Source organism: Rhinopithecus bieti, unplaced genomic scaffold (assembly GCF_001698545.2).
Source record: "Rhinopithecus bieti isolate Rb0 unplaced genomic scaffold, ASM169854v2 scaffold_23748, whole genome shotgun sequence".
Lineage (NCBI taxonomy): Eukaryota > Metazoa > Chordata > Mammalia > Primates > Cercopithecidae > Rhinopithecus > Rhinopithecus bieti.
Genome location: NW_016811596.1, coordinates 752,135 through 774,192, shown reverse-complemented (window position 1 = coordinate 774,192; position 22,058 = coordinate 752,135).

Here is a 22,058-nt window from a genome sequence, read left to right as displayed (position 1 = left end):
GGGGTTCTGGTTTCTGTGACCCCGCTTGGAGAAAAGGGATTCTAGTTTCTATGGCTTGCCTCAGGGGAGAATGAGAAGTAAGAGGAGGGCAAGAGAAGGACAGAAACCACTTCTGAGGCTGCTTTGAGGCTTTCACTTTAGAGAGTCATTTTCTGAGCCTCGACAAAAGCATATACCTTCAGTTAGTTACACAGGGGCTTCCAATTTTTTTAGTACATAAAGATTGCATCACTTACAAACTGACATTGTTAATGCCCTTTGCACTATTTGCCATTGATTTATACTGTTAGCCACACATTTCCCCCTTTTAAATCAGTAAAATTTAGTTGTTAATTGGGGTTCCAGGCTTGGTGCTATAATATATGACAGCAGAAGCAAAAGGGTGTATTTAGCAACAAAACCTAGTTGCTTTGACCTTTCACCTGATTTTTCTTTCTTATTTTGATGGTGCATAGTTTTAATTTATTTTCACTATTTTAAAATCAGCACAATGAAACTAGTTGAAAGAAGCAAAAACAGTATTTCAAGGGAGCAAAGAGACACAATAAACATTTATAAATTGTATGCCTGTTACTTTATCTTTGAGTATATGGATAACCACAAACTAAAGAAATAGTAAAAAAGTCTCCATTGAAGTGTTTCCCCTCCTTCTCCCAACTGAAAGCAGGTCTTCTCTAGTCCTGAAGTTCCTATTAATTACCTGGGGCTAAAGACATACACTTTCAGTAAGTAAAGAAATCCAGATTTATCTTGTGACTCGGTTGAAGTTACTTGGTGGCAAGAAAGTGAGTTCCAGTAATGAAAACTGGCAGGCCAGGATTTGTGCTCCACTCTGTTGGCATATGAAATTACAGCACATCATTCAAACAAAATCAATAATCCAACTTTTATGTCCTTTGCTAGGTACAGTGAAATTTTATTATTCTGTGATCATTTTATTCTTCCTGGATTACATCATGCGCTGTGGCAGTAAGAGAAGCAGCTCAAGTAGATAGACTATATAAGATCAAAACTTGTGTTTTTACCAATGTGCCATGATGATCGTACGATATTCAAAGAAAGATGCTATAAAAGTCCGACCCTTATTTCTTTAAATCATCGCTGTAATATCCTGAATGATATTAGGAGGTTCAATTTACCTTGCAAAAGAATTTTTGCTCCTTGGTGTGGAATGAGCTTTATCAGCTGTGGTATTCCTTAATTGAGGCAAATGGAATCAGCAAGAGATAGTTTGTTTTAACATAAAAGTTGCTCTCTACGAACAAGGAGAGAAAATCTACATGATCACATTCTTGCTCCTTTGATTTAGCTGCTTCTGCCTCGCTCCTTTTCTATGGAACTGGAGCACTTTTGTAGAAAAGATGAATTGTTCTCATGGAAGGTCTACACAGCCATAAAATCTAGGTAATAAATTACTTTAAAGCATCAGCTCCTAAAGTATGTTTGCATAGTAAAGTATGGACCAGGCTAGAATCCAAGCTTAAACATTTTCTCCTTGTTATCACCTCGTTAAGCTCCCCACGTCTGAGCCATGCCTCCTACAGTCACAGGTATGCTGCCACTAATTAAGAAGAAGGGGCTCATTACCAATTCTCATTAACATCAATTGGAGTTTTAAAGTGAAATCCCGGGACTGAAAGTTTACCCCCTTAATGTTCAACACAGGTGAACGAATAAAATCATGTAAATGCCTGTCTCATGGGGTCGTGCAAATGTGCTCTCCAAGGATGAACAAATTGCTTACTGCAGTCTGGCACTAATCCCATTGCTCACTAAAAGGCAGGCAGAGCTTTGAAGACAAATACTATTTGAAGGGAGACACTAATGGCGAAAGGAAATGGGGAGATGGGGACTAACTAAATATCCAAATTATCGTTTGGATATGTGTCCTCCTCCATAAGAATATGTGGAAAAACAAAATTAACAAAAGATTGTTTGAAGCAGTGTCTGACAATTAAGTACTCAGCAAGTATTATTTGAATTAATGAATGAAGAAATAACTGTTCATGAGTTTGTTTTAACTTGCTAATGAAACTTACTTTCACGCGCGTCCGTGTGAGGAGACCACCAAACAGGCTTTGTGTGAGCAGTAAAGCTTTTTAATCACCTGGGTGCAGGCGGGCTGAGTCTGAACAGAGAGTCAGCGAAGGGGAGATAGGGGTGGGGCTGTTTTATAGGATTTGGGTAGGTAGTGGAAAATTACAAAGGGGTTGTTCTCTGGCAGGCAGGGGGTCACAAGGTGTTCAGTGGGGGAGCTTCTGAGCCAGGAGAAGGAATTTCACAAGGTAATGTTATCAGTTAAGGCAGGAACTGGCCATTTTCACTTCTTTTGTCATTCTTCAGTTACTTCAGGCCGTCGGGATGTATATGTGCAGGCTTGGGCCCAGAGGCCTGACTCAGCGTTTTCTTGAGAACACCCTGTATCATATTCCTTAAGCCTTCTTCACTAATTTTCATGTCTTATAGGTAACATGGTAAATTATTTTGTTGTGGGATGCTCTTGAGTTAAGAGATTTTCAAATGCTTAATTTTGTGAAAAGTTAACGTGTTGATTTGTTTGATTTGAGGGAGCTGTTCTACAGTTCATTGACGTGATACGTCAGAGGGAAGTAAGTCTTCTTGGAAAATGAAATCAACCTTCCCTTGTCTTAGATAATGCTTTCCCTCTTTTCTAAACCCCAAGCTAACCAATATAAACTAAATTTCTAGTTTTTCTCACAATTTAAACAATGACCCAGAAATATTTATAAGAGTAATGTTTGCCCCTAAACTATATGTGTGTTAGAGAATTGTTTCTGATTTCATAGAATCATGAATGACATGGTTGATAGATTCTTTTATAAATTGTTCATATTTTTTTCCTGAGTGGGCATGTGGTTCATATTTAAATCACACTAACAATATGTAGCATGAGTAGCCTCCCCCAAAAGTGTAATGACTTTCGTCTAAATTTTTCATGAGTGTCAGATTCTTTCATGATGTTTCTACCTGTCAGTGGTAGTTACAAGATCATAAAACATTGTAGCTGGAAGGAGCCTTCAAAGCCATCTAGTTAAATCCCCACATTTTACAAATAAGAAAATCGAATTCCAAAAAGTTTAATTGACTTACCAAGCTCATAGGCTCATAGGAACTTACTTAGAATTTTAGTCTCCTTATCCCCAGTACAGCCCTGGTATTATTAGTAATGTATAACTCAGCACAACTCTCTCTAGCTTCACTCCCCCATCCTAAGTTTTCTTCTTTCACAATCCAAAATTGTTTAAAAATTGTAATTAATCAGAGTAAAAGAAACTCTTGAAAAAATACTCTTCTGGATATATGGGAAGATCACTGCTTTTACTTAAGATAGGCTTGCCTTACCACCTTATAAGCATTAACTTTTCATCTTTTCACCTGCTTAAAAATTGAAAGACAGTGATAATGGATGCATAAATGCATCATGGGATGAATAAATTGTGTGTTAGAAAAGAGAAAATGAATGTGTTCGTGAAAGAGCGAGCACATCAATCAGTGGTTGCATGGTGTATGCACCAGAGTGTCCAGGGGACACCTCACCAATCAATCATTCAGGAAGCTCCCTCCAGTTTTCAGAGGGAGAAAAAGATTTTATAGTAACGTGCTATAGAGAAAGCCTAGCATTTAAAGAGGTCATTCACGGGACTCTTCCAGTTCCCAGAGGGAAGGAAAAGTGGAAAGGGGCAAAATGCCATAGTAAGAACTAGTTTGGAAGTTTAAAAATTCTGATTATATTATGAATTATTCTCATTTTAGATTGGCTCAAAGGCATTAATTAAATATCTTTTGGTACATCCCATCCTTACCTGAGCATAAAAATTTGACATCTGTATATAGCTTCTGCCTTCAAGGAGCTTAAGAACTAAAAATGTTTATTCTTCAGAGCTTTTATCATTATACTGAATGAAAATCCAATACTGCTGTTTTCCTTGAGCATTAAACATACAAATATTTACTGAAAATATTTGCTTTATAAATCATCCATCCAAAGATTATTGGTCATTTGCAAGATACTACATTAGCTGCTGCCTTGAAGTAATTTATACTGGTAAGGCAAATAAAATTAGTTTATAAATAATTATAATGCAAAACAGGAATTAAGTGACAGAATTGGATAGGCACCGTAGTCTATTCCCAAATTTCCAAGAAGAGAAACAGAGCCACAGAAACATGAAAGCTTTTCCCAAAATAATCTCATTACTAAATTGTAGATCTGGGAATTGGCTCCCCAAGTGTGGCTGGGTTTCAGTAGCGATTGCTCCCGAAGGTGGTGTACTATTTGCATAGCTAATTAAGGCAGGATGCATAATGAAATGACTTAATAAAATGTTGCCCAGTAATGAGGAAGACAACTACTCCTGAACAAGTGATTTTGTAAGTAGGAAATATTTCTTGCTATACTGTCCTGACAGCAAGACTTCATTTACTGCTTAATGGTCATTCTTTTAATGCTGAATTTTTAAATAAGGAAACTGGGAGAGATTTTATGTAAAGATTACCATCAAGTAAAATTGTAGAGGAAAACCCAATACCTAAGCAAAACAATACCTGTGTATATGCATTCCAGCCCAAGTAAAACAGTATCAGTCATGATGTACAGGATAAAAAGTTCTTCAACAAGTCACCAGATTATGTAATGGAGATGAGCTGCTTATCTATCAACTTTATCCACTAAGAACAAAAATAGTGTTTATTAACAGAATACATTAAAGGTGTCATAGAAAGCAGCATGTAAAAGCCCCAGTGTTAAGAATATTGAGTAACTAAATAACTTCAGATTGCATGTTGAATTAAAGCAATTATTCTTACTGCTGATGATCTAAACTAATCAGATCACACTGGTTTACAGGTCCACAAAAAGGATATCAAAATCATGGTCAGATTACTATTAGGATACATATAAATAGTAGATACCTGGTTACCAATAACCCTTGAGGTTTTCTAACATGTGGTTACAATAAGGCAAATTCCTTTAAAAGGTTTCATGGCCTATACTTGTAACTTTTTAACTATACTAAATTATTCCTATCTGAAAACTTCACCAAAATTCAGTTTGGTGCTTCTTACTTTTTGACCATATATATGGACCTAGATGTCAACTTTACAAAATGGAATAATTATTTTTCCATAAGAAGTGTAATGCTGACTTAATATGGCTGATATCTGGTATCTCGTATTTATGCTTATGAGAGTAAGAATATAAAATTTAATGCCAGAAACCTGCATGGTTCTATCTAAATACTTGATTAGATAGCACTTTGTTCTTTAATTCCATCTTATCACACATTAAACTAAGCATATGTGGTGGCATTATTTCAATATATTATTAGTCATGTTCTCTTTTGTTTCTTTTTTAACTAAGAAAATACTCGTAACACAAATTAAACTTTGAAAGCACAATTAGTGGTTTCTAAGTTGAATATTCTCCAACTGCAGTACACTTTCTTGCATCTCATATAGCAAATCTCCCACAGTATATATAGCACTGTGAGAAAGAATAGTATTGTAAGCAGAGACCTTGATATATAGGAATTCAAGTATTTGAGAAAGAATCCTCCATTTTCAAAAGCAAAATCTGGAAGACTATAAGTTTTTATGAATTTGAAATTTTAAAAGTGTATATTTTGGGAAACACACACTCAAAACTGAGTTTTTGGTAGGAAGAGCCTGAAACTGCAGTGCAATCAGGCTCTCTGTATTCTCTCTGGAGCCAACACAAATTAATTCTTATATTGAACACTTTCATAATTGCATTTTTTGAAAGTACAATATCCACTAGTGAAATTCAGAGGTGAATAAAGCATTTATTCTCTGAGCTCTAATATCTTTATTGGATTTTTTTGCCAAGTGATGGACCTATGCACACACATTGAGGAGACTGCCTTAGGCTATGAGATGAAGATTTGTATGCAAGTGTTTATAAAGGAAGGTCAGGACAGGAAAGAGAAGGAAGCCTGGCACAGTGCAGCCTCAGGCAAAAGTTGTCTTGCATGGGAACCCTAGAATATACTTTATACCACAAGGTTGTCCAAACCAAGGCATGGGAACTGGACTTTCCTACCCCTGAACTAGACAGTCATTTTAAAAACTCCCAGGTTCTCTTTCACTTGTGGCCCAAGTGGCCCCAGTAGCTAAAGGGAGTGTGGCTGTTATACCAAAGGGAAGTGAATGCCCGGAAATGGTAAAAGGGCTTCTGGACAGAGCACTGACAACATCTGCTAAAGGTTGTTTCCCAGATACCAGAGATAGAAGTAGAGCCTGACTGAAGACCTATGTTTTCCTTGATATCACTTAAGAATATTTTGATTTCAGGATACAGAAATGGAATGATCTCTTTTCAGATGTAGCTTGATCCAGTGTTCACACATCATCATCATTTTATCTCTCAATTCTACTTCCTGTGGATTCACTCCATCCTGATAGGACATCCCAGTAGCTCCAATTCTCTCCTCATTGCCATAAGCTGTTCCAAGCTTCATATACCCATACCACCAAGCACGAAACCAGTACAAAATAGAGAATCCATATCCAATTTTCCCAACAAAAATACTGAATTACTTGGATTGATACAGTTTAGATCACATATCCAATCCTATTTTAGTTGACAAGGCCAAGAAACAATGTTTTCATTGGCTTAAGCCAGCTGTTACATGCCCATTCCTAAATCTGGCTTAAGTCTATGAGTGGAGTCAATATTATTCAAATGTCATGGTTTAGGTGTTGTTAATATTAAAAGGAAAAGAAAGTACAATTATAAGAAATTCACAAATAACCACTGATCTCTTGTTCTTATTGTAAATTTTGATTGGTTGTATTCTGAATCCAATTTATTTCAAGCTACAGACATGGTAATGTTTGAGCTAAATTGTGAACCCAGTTGGAATTAGCAGAGTTGGTTTGAGTGGAAGGAGAAACAAAGAATTCTCAGAAGTTCAGCTGTGGTGTGGAAAGCATGGGATATACCACCACCACCACCACCACCACCACCTTACCACCCCCTCAACTGCACACAAACAAAAGAAGCCCTACTATCATACTTACTCTGTTGGAACAGAAGTTTGTCATCAAATGCAGCTTTTTAAATTAGATGTCTCAGGAATTTGCTACAGGCTCAATCTGGGGCAAGCCAGAAGAATCAGGCTTAGTTACTTAGATGTATGACTATCTCCTAACCAGTTCTTCATTCAGTCACTCAATAAATAGTAAGCACCTCATATATACCAGGTACTTTTCTAAATATTAGAAGTCCAGTGGTGAACTAAACATAGCAGGTTCCTCCTGTTGGGGGTTGGGGGCCATACACAATAACGAACAGGCAAACAAATAAACAAGGTATCTTTTGAGAGTGATAAATACTATAAAGTAAATTAAACAATGAATTTAAAGTCAGGGAAGCAGAGCATTTATCTGAAAGCTGATGTTTGAGTGGAGATTTGATTGACAAGAAGCCAGCCATGCAAAGGTCTGCATTAAAGACAATGAAAATATTAAGCACAACTGCAAGAAGTAGGAATAAACTCAGTACATTAGCAAATAGAGGAAAAAGGCTAGTGGCTGGAGTGTGGAGAGTGATGAGGGGTGAGGTGAGTGCAGTTAGAGAGGACATGGTGCCAGACACATGTCCAAGACCTTAATGCTTGTCTATGAGGGAAGTTAGTGTTTGGCTTGAGGTGAACTTCAAATTCCTGTTGTCTTTATTCTTCAGCTGTTCCCAGGGCAGGAACCAGGGTTCTTTAGGCCACTGGAGCATTCCACAAAGCCCTGACAAAGTCTTAATGATTACTTTTGCACAACTAATTTTCTTTTATTGATTTTGTAACAGCGTACCTTAATTTTTTCTTATTCTAGAACCTGTACAAGCTTATAAAATCCAAGATTTTAATTTTTTTAACAAAATAATCTGTGCCATTTTATGTCTTTTGTCCCACACTTAATAAAATACAATGGACATTGTTTTATGTCTGTACATGTAGTACCTCTTCATTTATTTATTTATTTATTTTTGAGACAGAGTTTCACTCTTGTTGCCCAGGCTGGAGTGCAATGGTGCGATCTTGGCTCACTGCAATCTCCGCATCCTGGGTTCAAGTGATTCCCCTGCCTCAGATTCCCCAGTAGCTGGGATTACGGGCACCCGCCACCACACCTTGCTAATTTTTTTTTTATTTTTAGTAGAGACGGGGTTTCACCATGTTGACCAGGCTGGTCTCAAACTCCTGACCTCAAGTGATCCACCCACCACAGCCTCCCAAACTGCTGAGATTATAGGCATGAGCCACCACGCCCAGTCCCTTTATTCTTTTTTATGGTTGCATGATTTTTCATTGATAGGTGTATACTTTATTTCACTAATTGGCTATTGATGAATATCTAGATTCTTTTTAGTATTTTACTATTGTAAGCATTTCTGCAGTTAAACATTATTGTACAAATGTCTTTGAATTCTTGTGCAACTATTTTGTAGGATAAATTTTCCATAATGGAATTGCTGAGTATGAGAATTAAGATAAATATTGCTAGGCTGCCTGTGAAAATGTTATACCATACTCCTCCCATGCTTGAAAAATACTAGAACCTATCTTTTTTATTTTTGCAAATGTGATAGAAGAGAAGTGTTGCAGAAGTTCTTATTTTAGTTATCTATAGAATCTTGGACTGTTTCCCTTCATGCCTTGAATATTTTAACTCCAGGTTCTGGGTCAATTCTTGGTAATCACAATATCCTTCCAAGGTAGACAAGGCTGTCTTTCCAACACTTGACCTACTCTTTTTCATCCAAAGACACTAAATCTCTTGGTCATATACTGAGCCTATACATTGAGCCTTGTCATTACCGGTAACAGCGAGCTCTCCATACTCTCATTTTGAGCACCTCACTCCCTGATTGCTACCTCCCGTCTTTCCAGTTCAATCCCAGTAATATGCATACAGTTTGGATGTTTGATCCCTCAGATTTCAAGTTGAAAAGTGATCCCCAATATTTGAGCTAGAGCTTAGTGGAGAGTGTTGGGTCATGGGGGCGGATCTCTCATGTATAGCTTGGTGCCGTACCAGTAGTAATGAGTGAGTTCTCACTCTGTTTGCTCTTGTGAGATCATGAGACTGAATTGTTTGAAAGGCCCTGGCACCTCCTCCCCTCACTCTTGCTCCCTCTGTCACCATGTGACACGCTGGCTCCTCTTCCCTTCCACCATAAGTAAAAACTTCCTGAGGCCTCACCAGAAGCCGAGCCGATGCTGGCACCATGCTTCCTGTACAGCTTGCAAAACTGTGAGCTAAATAAATCTCTTATTCATACATTACCCTGACTCAATTATTCCTTAATAGCAACACAAAACAGACTAATACAAGTGCTCTGATTACAGAGATGGGTGGAGCTAGATGGCAGAAAAGAAAGCTCCACTGATTGTCCACCCCCAACAAGGACACCAATTTAATAACTTTCCACACACAAAAAAAGCACCTTTCTGTGAACCAAAAATCAAGTGAGAACTCACAGTACCTGGTTTTAACTCCACATCACTGGAAGAGGCACTGAAGAGGTGGAAGAAATAGTCTTGGATGGCCCATGTCACCCCTCTTCCATCTCCTAGAAGCAGCAGCATGGTGCAGAGAATATTTCTGTGCCCTGAGGAGAGGGAGAGCCAGCAATTGTAAGGCATTGAACTCAGTACTGCCATTATTATAGCAAAAAGCAAAACCAGACCAAACTCAGCTGACACCCACCCAAGGAGGGAGCATTTAAACGAGCCCTAGTTAGAGGGGAATTGTAGCTCCACTGATGGAAACTTCACTTCCTGCAAGCCTCATCACCACAGTCTACAGTGTTCTGGAGCTCCAAATAAACTTGAAAGGCTGTATAGGCCACAAGGACTGCAACATCTAGGTGAGTCCTAGCGCCGAACTGAGCCCACAGACAGTGGACTGGAGGGGACATGTGATCTACTGAGATACTGGCTGGGACAGCTCAGGGAATACTGGCATCATCCCACCCCTAACCCCAGGCTGCACAGCTCACAGCTCCAATAGAGACCTCTTCCTTCCACTTGAGAGGAGATGGAAAAATGGGGAGGACATTGTTTTGTATCTTGGATACCAGCTCAGCCACAGCAGGATAGGGCACCATTCAGAGTCTTGAACTTCCTTTCCAGGCCCTAGCTTCAGGACATTTCTAGACACACCTTGGGACATAAGGGAATCTGCTGCTTTAAAGGGAAGGGCTCAGTCCTGGTAGGATTCATCACCTGCTAACTGAAGATCGCTTGGGCCCTGAATAACCAGCAGCAATACCCAGGTACTATGTTGAGGGCCTTGGGTGAGATTCTGAGACTTGCTGGCTTCAGGGGAGACTCAGCACATTCCCAGTGGTGGCGACTACAGGGCAAGACTTCTTCTCTTTGATAAAAGTGGGACTTTGTATTGCACCTTGGGTCCCAACTCAGTCACAGTGGGGTAGAGCATCAAGCAGACTCTTGGGGTTCCCAGGACTTCAGGACTTGGCTCTTGGATGGCATTTTTGAACCCGCCCTGGGCCAGAAGGGGAGCCCACTTCCCTGAAAGGTGAGTCCTAGGGAAGGCAGCATTCACCGCAAGCTAACTGAAGAGCCCCTGGGCCTTAAGGGAACATTGGTGGTAGTCTGGCAGTACTCCCTGTGGGTCTGAGGTAGTGATGGCTACAAGGTGAGGCTCCTCTACCTTTGGAAAGGGGAAGAAAGAGTGGAAAGGGTTTTGTCTTGTGATTTGAGTGCCAGCTCAGCTGCAGTACAGTAGAACACCAGGTTTTTGACAGTAGTCCCTGGCTCCCAGATGGCACCTCTGGACCTGCCTGGGGCCTAGGGGAACTCGCCACCTTGAAGAAAAGGACACAGGCCTGGCTTTGCCACTTGCTGATTGTAGAGCCCCAGGGCTTCGAGTGACCATAGGTGGTAGGCAGGGAGTGGTTACAGCAGGCCTAGGTGAGACTCAGTGCTGTGCTGGCTTCAGGTCTGACCCAGTACAGTCCCAGAGGTGGTGGCCACAAGGATTCTTGTGTGACTCCATCCCCAGCGCCAGGTGGCTCAAAACAGAGAGGAAGAGACTCCATTTGTTTGAGAGAAAGTAAGGGAAGAGAACAAAGAGTCATTATCTGGTAATCCAGAGAATTCTCCTGGATCTTGTCCAATCAAGGCAGTACCTCTACGAGTCTGCAAGAACCGCAGTTTACTAAACTTGGGGTGCCAACTATAGCAGATACAGGATAGATCACAACACCCAAGTCCTCTCAAATATCTGGAAAGCCTTCTAAAGAACTATGGATACAAACAAGCCTCAACTATGAAGACTATAATAAATACCTAATTCTTCAATGCCCAGACACAGGCGGACATCTATAAATATCAAGATGATCCAGGAAAACATGACCTCACCAAATGAACTAAATATAACACTGGGAATCAATCCTAGAGAAACAGAGATATGTGACCTTTCAGACAAAATTCAAAATAGCTGTTTTTAGGAAACTCAAAGAAATTCAAGATATCACAGAGAAGGAATTTGGAATTCTATCAGCTCAATTTAACAAATAGATTGGAATAATTTAAAAGAATCAAGCAGAAATTCTAGAGTTGAAAATGCAGTTGGCATACTGAAGAATACATCCGAGTCTTTTAATAGCAGAATTGATCAAGCAGAAGAAAGAATGAGTGAACTTGAAGACAGGCTGTTTGAAAATACATAGAAAAGACAAAAGAAAATGAAACAATGAAGCAAACCTACAAGATCTAGAAAATAGCCTCAAAACAGCAAATTTAAGAGTAATTGGCCTTAAAGAGGAGGTGGGGAAATTGATAGGAATAGAATATTCAAAGGGATAATAACAGAGAAGTTTTCAAACATAGGGAAAGATATCAATATCCAAGTACAAGAAAGTTATAGAACACCCAGAAGATTTAACCCAAGGAAGACTACCTCAGAGCATTTACTAATCAAACTCTCAAAGGTCAAGGATAAAAGAAAGATCCTAAAAGCAGCAAGAGAAAAGAACCAAATAACATACAATGGAGCTCCAATATGCCTGGCAGCAGACTTTTCAGGGAAACCTTACGGGCCAGGAGAGAGTGGCATGACATATTTAAAGTGCTAAAAACTTTTACCCTGGAATAATATATCCAACAAAATTATCCTTCCAACATGAAGGAAAGATAAAGACTTTTTCAGGCAAACAAAAGATGAGGCATTTCATCAACACAAGACCTGTTCTACAAGAAATGCTAAAGGGAGTATTTCAATCAGAAAGAAAAGGGCATTAATGAGCAATAAGAAATTATCTGATGGTATAAAACTCACTGGTTCAGGCTGGGCAACATGCTGAAACCCCATCTCTACAAAAATACAAAAATTAGTCAGGCATAGTGACACATGTCTGTGGTCCCAGCTACTTGGAGGCTGAGGTGGGACGATTCCTTGAGCTCAGAGGGTCAAGGCTATGGTGAGCCGAGATTCCACCACTGCACTCCAGCCTGGGTGACAGAAAACACCCTGTCTCAAAACAAAACAAAACAAAATGAAACAAAACCCACCTCACTGGTAATAGTAAGTACACAGAAAAACACAGAATATTATAACACTGTAACTGTGGTGTGTAAACTACTCATATCCTACGTAGAAAGACTAAACAATAAGCCAATCTAAAATAATAAGTACAACAACTTTTCTTTTTTTTTTTTTTTTTGAGACGGAGTCTCGCTCTGTCACCCAGGCTGGAGTGCTGTGGCCGGATCTCAGCTCACTGCAAGCTCCGCCTCCCGGGTTCACGCCATTCTCCTGCCTCAGCCTCCCGAGTAGCTGGGACTACAGGCGCCGCCACCTCGCCCGGCTAGTTTTTTGTAATTTTAGTAGAGACGGGGTTTCACCGTGTTAGCCAGGATGGTCTCGATCTCCTGACCTCGTGATCCGCCCGTCTCGGCCTCCCAAAGTGCTGGGATTACAGGCTTGAGCCACCGCGCCCGTCCTGTACAACAACTTTTCAAGACATGGACAGTACAATAACATATAAACAGTAACAATAAAAGTTAAAAGTGGGGAGGGCACTTTTAACTTTTAAGGTGCAGGGTTTTATTAGTTTTCTTTTTGTTTGTTTGTTTATGCAAACAATGTTGGTCTACACTATAGACCAAATGGATCTAACAGATATTTACAGAACATTTCATTTAATGACCGCAGAATGTACATTATTTTCTTTAGAACATGAAAATTTCTAAAGGATAAACCATATATTAGGTCATAAAATAAGTCTTAAAACATTCAAAAAATTGAAATAATAGCAAGTATCTTCTGTGACCACAGTGGAATAAAACTAGAAGTCAATAATGAGGAATTGCGGAAACTATACAAATACATGAAAATTAAACAATATGCTCACAAATGATCAATGGGTCAATAAAGAAATTAAGAAGAAAATTGAAAAATTTTTTGAAACAAATGATAATGGAAACACATCATACCAAAACCTATGGGATACAGCAAAAATGGTACTAAGAGGGAAGTTTATATCTATAAATGCCTACATCAAAAAAAGAAGAAAAATGAAATAAACATCCTAACAGTGTATCTTAAAAACTAGAAAAGCCAGAGCAAACCAAAACCAAAATTAATAGAAGAAAAAAAAATCAGAGCAGAAATACATGATTTTGAAATGAAGAAAATAATACAAGAGATCAATAAAACAAAGTTGCTTTTTGAAAAGTTAAATAAAATTGACAAACCTTTAGCCAGACTAAGAAAAAAAAAAAAATGAGAACAGCCAAATAAAATCAGAGATGAAAAAGATGTTATAACTGATATTGCAGAAATGGAAACGTTCATTAGTGGCTACTATAAGCAACTACATGCCAATAAGTTGGAAAATCTAAAAGAAATGGACAAATTTCCAGCACATACAACTACCAAGATTGAAACAGGAAGAAATCCAAAACCTGAGCACACCTATAACAAGTAGCAAGATGAAAACCATAACAAAAAGTCTCCCAGGAAAGAAAAGCCCAGACAGAACCTAACGGCTTCACCACGCCCGCGCATGGTGGCGGGCGCCTGTCGTCCCAGCTACTCAGGAGGCTGAGGCAGGAGAATGTCGTGAACCCAGGAGGCAGAGCTTGCAGTGAGCCAAGATTGCGCCACTGCACTCCAGCCTGGGCAACAGAGCAAGACTCTGTCTCAAAAAAAAAAAAAAAAAAAAAAAAAGCTGAAAAAAAATCATCATAAAAAATTCCAAAAAAAAAAAGAGCTGATACCAATCCTACTTAAAGTATTCCAAAAAATAGATGAGGAGGGAAGACTTCCAAACTCATTCCATGAACCAGTATTACCCTGATACCAAAACCAGACAAAATTGGTATTTTGATCAGTATTGCATTCAATCTGTAGATTTCTTTGGGTAATCTGAACATTTTAACTATGTTGATTCTTCCAATCCATGAACATGGAATATCTTTCCATTTCTTGTGACCTTTTCAATTTCCTTCATCAGTGTTTTGTAGTTTTCATTGTAAAGATCTTTTACCTCTTCAGTTAATTCCTAGGTATTTAATTTTATTTGTAGCTGTTGTAAATGTATCCCAGGTTTCTTCAGTCCAAGGATAGCTTTTTCCACTAAACATGAGACCATTTTGATGATATGCCATTTTGACTTGTACCAATAAGGTTTTCCATACAACTATAGTTGTGCTGCGCTTCTCTTTACCTATTTTTTTTAAATGTATGTGGAAACTTTCCTCTATTACCACTCGCAAATAACAGCTAACTAATTAGTTAATTTATTTTTGTTACATATGTAAAGACTGAGTAAAGGTATTTATTAGTATAAGGGGGAAAACAGTTCAGAGAACTATACCAAGAGACAGAGTATTTTAGCTGAAAAAATAAAACGATCACCATACTACACTAATATGCCTGTTCCAGATTGCAGAAAATGGAATAGATACATGAGCATTTACAGCTATTCCTGATGGCTCAGTTATTTCTTTAATAATATTTTTATGTTTATTTTTATTTTGTTGAGATGAGATCTTGCTATGTTGCCCAGGCTGGAGTGCAGTGACTATTCACAGGCATTACCATCGCACACTATAGCTTCAAACGATTGGGCTCAAGCAGTCCTTGTGTCTCAGCATCCCAAGTAGCTGCTACTGTAGGCACATGCCACCATGCCCAGCAATACATCATTTTTAATATAGGTACAAATGAGACAGGTTAAAATCACAAATAAAAAATATTTTGACAATAGTATGATTTTCTAAGCCATTAGATAGAATAATTCAAGATACTTTGCTGACCTAACTCCTCTCAGGTATTTAAATTTAAGAAAAGTCAGATTTTCAGATTATACCTCCTCTTGTTATAATCTTAGTTCAAAGATAAGTAAATTATTGTGGTAACACACCAGTGACAGCAAGCACACCTAGTACCTGGATCTTTGTTTCAAAATACCATACTCTAATAGAAAATTCTGGACTTTTGGAGAAATGGCTGCTTCTGTATCTGGGGCAGAGAGGATACAATATGAGCCTGAAGTATGTTATAGTGTCTGAAAGTAAGGAAGTACTCAAAAAAATAAAAGGCTAGAGACATATCAAGTAGACAGAAAGCCATCCTGAACACATCTCAATGGCCAAAGCTGTAACAATTTTAGCAACAAAATTTAAAGTATAAAATACATACACATAACTTTATACTGATATAAATAATCCCCTACCATCAAGTATTGATTGGACTTAGTGACTTCCTTACAATAATGGAACATGAAAAGAGAAGAATAGCTTCTTTACAGTAAACAAATGTGATAAACAGCACCTTAATCAAATGATCAAGATTAACGTCATCAGTAATAGGTTATTGTTATTGCATGTACCCCATTATATGATGTGATGAGAAGGACATTTCACCTCTGTGGTATTCTTACCCAAATCCTGTAATTCTGATCTAATCCTGAGTACATATCAGATAAACTCAGATTGAAAGACAAAATGCCTCACCAGTGCACCTTGAAACTGTCAAGGTAATGGAAAATGAGGAAAGACTGAGAAACTGTCATAGACCAGAGGAAACTAAGGAGACATATGACTGAATGCAATGTGTTATCCTGGATGGGATCCTGAAACAAAAGGGAGACATGAATAGAAATACTGATGAAATAGGAATAAAGTCTGGAGTTTAGTGACTGACAGTGTATCAACGTTGGTATCTTAGTTTCGACAAGTATACCACGATAATGTAAGATGTTAACATTGGGGAGATTGGTTGAGTGGTATACAGGAATTCTCTGTATTACCTTTGTGACTTTTCTGTAAATACAAATTTACTTCAAAGTACAAAGTGTCTTTAAAAACGTATTAAATCCACTACACACCTATTAGAACGGCGAAATTCAAAACACTGACAATGCCACATGCTGGTGAGAATATGGAACAAGAGGAACTCTCATTCATTGCTGGTGGAAATGCAAAATGGCACAGCCACTTTAGAAGACAGTTTAGCAGTTTTATACAAAACTGAATATATTCTTAACGTAAGATCCAGCGACTGTGCTCCTTGGTATTTACCCAAATGAGCTGAAACTTACATTGATTAAAAAATCTAATACATGAATATTCATAGCAGCTTTATTTGTAATTGCCAAACACTTGAAGCAACCAAGATGTCCTTCATTAGATGAGTGGATGAACAAACTTTAGTACATCCATCCATTGGAATATTATTCAAAGCTAAAATCAGGCCAGGCATGGTGGCTCATGCCTGTAATCTCAGCACTTTGGGAGGCCATGGCGGGCGGATCACTTGAGATCAGGAGTTTGAGAGTAGCCTGGCCAACATGATGAAATCCCGTCTCTACTAAAAATACAAAAATTAGCTGGGCATGGTGGTGGGTGCCTGTAGTCCCAGCTACTCTGGAGGCTGAGGCAGGAGAATCACTTGAACCCGGAAGTGGAGGTTGCAGTGAGCTGAGATCACACCACTGCACTCCAGCCTGGGTGACAAAGCAACACTTCATCTCAAAAAAAAAAAAAAAAAAAAAAAAAAAAAAAAAAAAAAAAAAAAAAAAAAAAAACAAAATCAAGCCACAAAAAGACTGGATGAGCCTTAAGTGCATACTGCTAATTAAAAGAAGGTTATCTGAAAAGGCTAAATGCTATATGATTCTATGACATTCTGAAAAGAGACAAAACTATGGAGACAGTAAAGAGATAAGTGGTTGCCAGGAGTTCCAGAGGAGGGAATGAGCAATGAATAGGTAGAGCACAGGGGATTTTTAAGGCAATGATGCTATTCTGTAAGAAACTATAATGGTGGGTACATTTCATTATGCATTAGTTAAAACTCACAGAAAGTTCAACACAAAGAGTGAAACTATAATGCAAACGATAGACTTTTTTTTTTTTTTTTTTTTTTGAGACGGAGTCTCGCTCTGTCGCCCAGGCTGCAGTGCAGTGGCGTGATCTCAGCTCACTGCAAGCTCCGCCTCCCGGATTCACACCATTCTCCTGCCTCAGCCTCCCGAGTAGCGGGGACTACAGGCGTCTGCCACCACACCCAGCTAATTGTATTTTTTCGTAGAGACGGGGTTTCACCCTGTTAGCCAGGATGGTCTCGATCTCCTGACCTCGTGATCCGCCTGCCTCGACCTCCCAAAGTGCTGGGATTACAGGCGTGAGCCGCCACGCTGGCCCAGAAGAAATTTTATAAGCAAAATATTGAGGGTGCTGCATGACTTCTTTCAACTGCACATAGTAAAATGTCAGAAAAGAGAAGCGATTTAAAGATGGAATTTATAATTAATTAAAAAGAAAGCAGAATGTAACCACTTGGAAAATTGATGCCTGGCCATAAAAGAATTAAAAAGCTTGCTTGGGAGAGAATATGAAGGAGGTAGCCAAGCTACCCTTTGATAATGGGATTAGTATGGATAGAAGGAAGCCAAGTGCTATTCATCAAGACAATGGGAGAACAACCGAAAGGCATTCAGGAGATCTTCCAGGCTGTCTTTCCCATCTAGGACCTTAAGGGCAAAACCAGTGGTCCTGCTGCCTCTCTCAGGAACATACAGACCCATAATGGTCCACATGGTGATAACTCTGCAGACAGAGAGTACATGAGCTTGGTACTATTGTGGCCTTCGCCTCTTTTTCAAAGGATACTTCAGAGACACTTGAGACCCAGGCCGAGAATGGTCACAGGAGTGGAGCCACTGTGGAGAGCTCCCACCAGGGCAACACTTAGTGGAGCCATGGCTCTGCAGAAAGTCCCTGATGGGGAAATTCTTGGTGGAGCCATGGGAGTAGGGCCACCCCTAAGATCCCAGAACTATAGAACCACCAACAGGTAGCCCAGCAATTCAACTTGTGATAGCTGCTGCATGAGCAGAGCCCAGCAAAGCCATAGGGGTGGGGCTGCCTGAGGCCTAGGGGGCTCATCCCCTACCCTAGTGTGTTCAGGAGGCAGGACATGGAGTCAAGAAAGATTATTCTGGAGCCTTATGATTTAATGTTGTTTACCCTTTTCCCCTTTTGGAATATGAATGTTCATCTTTTACCTGTTCCACCTTGGTATTTTGGAAGCATGTAACATGTTTCGATTTCACAGGCTCACAGCTGGAGAGGAATTTGCCTTACGATGAATGTGCCTTTAATCTCACCCATAGATGATTTATGTTTCACGTGTCCGTGTGAAGAGATCACCAAACAGGCTTTGTGTGAGCAACATGGCTGTTTGTTTCACCTGGGTGCAGGTGGGCTGAGTCCGAAAAAGGAGTCAGCAAAGGTGGTGGGTTTATCATGGGTTCTTATAGGTTTTAATCTTATAGATTATAAAGAACATTGATGAATTAGGGTGGGGTAGAAACAAATCACGATGGTGGAATGTCATCAGTTAAGCTATTTTCACTTCTGTGGATCTTCAGTCGCTTCAGGCCATCTGGATGTCTACCTGCAGGTCACAGGGGATAGGATGGCTTAGCTTGGGCTCAGAGGCCTGACAATTTAGATGAGACTTTGGACTTAGACTTTTGAGTTGATGCTGGAATGAGTTAAGACTTTGGGAGCTGTTGGGATGAAATGAATGTATAAGTTTTGGGAGGCTAGAGGTGGAATACTTGAAAAAAAATTTTTTTTCAATACTACTCCTTGTGTAGATGGTAGAATGCTATGTTTTGAATGATTGTCCTTTCCAGAGTCATGTTGAAATTTAATTGCCATTGCAACAGTTTTGGGAGGTAGGATCTGTAATAATTAATTAGACCAGGATGACCCCACCCTCTTGAATGAACTAATGCTATTATTGCAGGAGTGGGTTTACCCCTCTCTTGTTCATTCCTATCTCCTGCCTCTTTGCCTTTTCACAATGTGATGCCTCCCACCATGTTATGATGCAGCAAGAAGGCTCTCACCAGATGGTGGCATCTTTATAGTGGACTTTTCAGCCTCCAAAACTGTGAGTTCATTCATGAGGGTGGAGTCATCATGGTCTAATTAATTATTACAGATCCCACTGTGAGCCAATTCATTTCTATTCTTAATAAATTACTCAGTCTGTAGTATGCTGTTGCAGCAGCACAAAACAGACTAAAATACTCATCAGTTGTAAGAAATGTACTACACTAATCCAAAATGTTAATAGAGGAAACTATGGGGAGAGGTTGGGAGGTGATGTGGGACCTCTTGGCATTTCCCACTCAACTTTTCTGTGAACGTAAAACTGCCCTCCCAAAATAGTCTATTTTTAAAAAATAAAAGTAGCCAAAATCTAAAAGAATAAAATTAGACAGATATATGATATCACAAGTACAATAAAATGTTAATGGTGGTAGTGTATGTGGATGTTCCTTATTACACTCTGCTTTGTGTTTGACTTTTTTCATAATAAATGTGGAAAAAAGTCATTGTGGGTAATATTAAAAGAAAGCTTAGCATAGTAAGGTTCAGTTGAGCCCATGGGACTTAATTCTAACTCCATTATGGGTTTCTTATATGATTCTACTAAAAAATGTAACTTGATTTAACTACTTGAATTACTTATCTAAATTATGAAACCCAATTGGCCCTGTCTTCAGAAACTAGAATCTAGATAAAATTACCTGTTGTTTGTGATATTAATATGTATTATCCCATCAGCAGAAGAATCTGAGCAGTGCTTTGTAGTTGTTTAAACAATACTGATGACATGGTAGTAGAAACTGAACAGCTACTCCCTGGACTTTGTCAATGTACTTGTTATGACTTAGCACTGTTTTATTTACCATCCAAAAACATATTTTTTATTACTCGCTACAACATGACAATAATTCCAGTTTTGAGTGGTGTATATTTCTCATTATGAATCTAAATACACAGAATGTTTGCTCTGTTTTCAGTCACTAGGCTGCGTGAAAATGGTGTATTAAAAATAGTATGACATATTTGCATATTTATCTGTATTAAAAGCGTCATGAAACAGTTATTGCAGATACACAGCTGTTGCTTTTCAACTATTTTTTTAAAGGAACCATATCTGCTCTCCTATATAAAATGCATACATTTTCAAAAGTATCATCTGAGCCAAATGAATTGCAAAGCCTTAAAGAGGAAAGCTTATCTCAGAGAATTATAAATTTTTAGTCACTGTGTCTAAATGATAAATTTTTAACCTAAAATGATAAACTTGTTCCTTTGCCAAGTCAGATATTATGCATTGTAAACAGAAAGTAATTCTGGAAGCTCCTACAAATTATGGCTGCATTTCAGCATAGAGGCTGTTTACCTACTCTACAGAGCACATCAAAGGATGCTGCTTTATATCAACCACATTACGGAAGACTACACTTTGTGACTTAAAATGACAGTTACTCTGGTAATGTAAAGAAATTTTATTTTAGAGCATTTTAAAATACCTTCATGAAAGACAAAAGTATCATCTTTCTTTTCAATTAAAAGAAAACTGTATGCCTCTGGAATACTAGCTACTATCATCTTAATAGTTGCCAGAAAAGGACCCTGATTTAAAAACAATTCTAGTGACTTTCATTATTTTTTAAAGATTTTAATATAGACTCTTTCGGTTTAAGAAAACATACTTTTTTTCAATTCTATGATCATATCAGGTTCAGTTGATTATCATGTAATTCAAATAAACACCAGACGTTCTCATTCTAGTATCTGAATTACACTGCTTTTTTTAATTAAAAAAAAAAAGCTTTAAGCATAGTTGAACAAAAGATCTCACCTTTCATAATTCAGTTTCACCATGTTAGCTAAATAAGGGAGTCCAAAGAAGAGAGGATTATCATATATTAAATAAAATGTTGGCCACTTTGTAGCATTAATCCTGTTAGAAAAAGATGATTTCTGTCTAACTTAATCAGTAAGAAATCTTTATTGCCCTGAGTATTAATTGATTAGGTTCTCATTAAGGTCAAAAGTACACTTGACTGACCACAGGCGGCCAATTAGCAAATTGTCAGCCATGCTTACTTATATTGACTGAACATAATGGTAGTTATTTGACTGTCAAGTCAGAAGGTCACTGAATCTTTTGTGCACTTTGCCCTCTGAAAGGGCAACAGTCATTCAGACCCCAGAATGCATTCGTAACAAAGATTTAGCTTATTACTTATTGACTTAAATCACCCTTAGAAACAGGTGTTTCATTCTCTTTGAACAAATACTATATTATTTCTTTGTAAAATACTCGAGGTTTGGTTGAAATCCTGTGGTTGATTGTGTCTGAGGATTTTTGTTCAGCAAGCAGCTTGCACTTGAAACTCTAAATAGCTTTTTAAAGAGCAGATCGATCCAATGACTACAGTTGGCCCTCTGTATCTGTGTGTTCTGCGTCTGTGGATTCAACCAACCAAGGACTGAAAATATTTGAAAAAAAAGTGTCTGTACTGAGCACATACAGACTATTCTTGTCATTACTCTGTAAAAAATACAGTATAACAACTATTTATGTAGCATTTACTTTGTATTAAGTATTATAAGTCATCTCTAGATGACTTAGGATGTCTGTATGCCTATTTTTTTTTTTTTTTTTTTTTT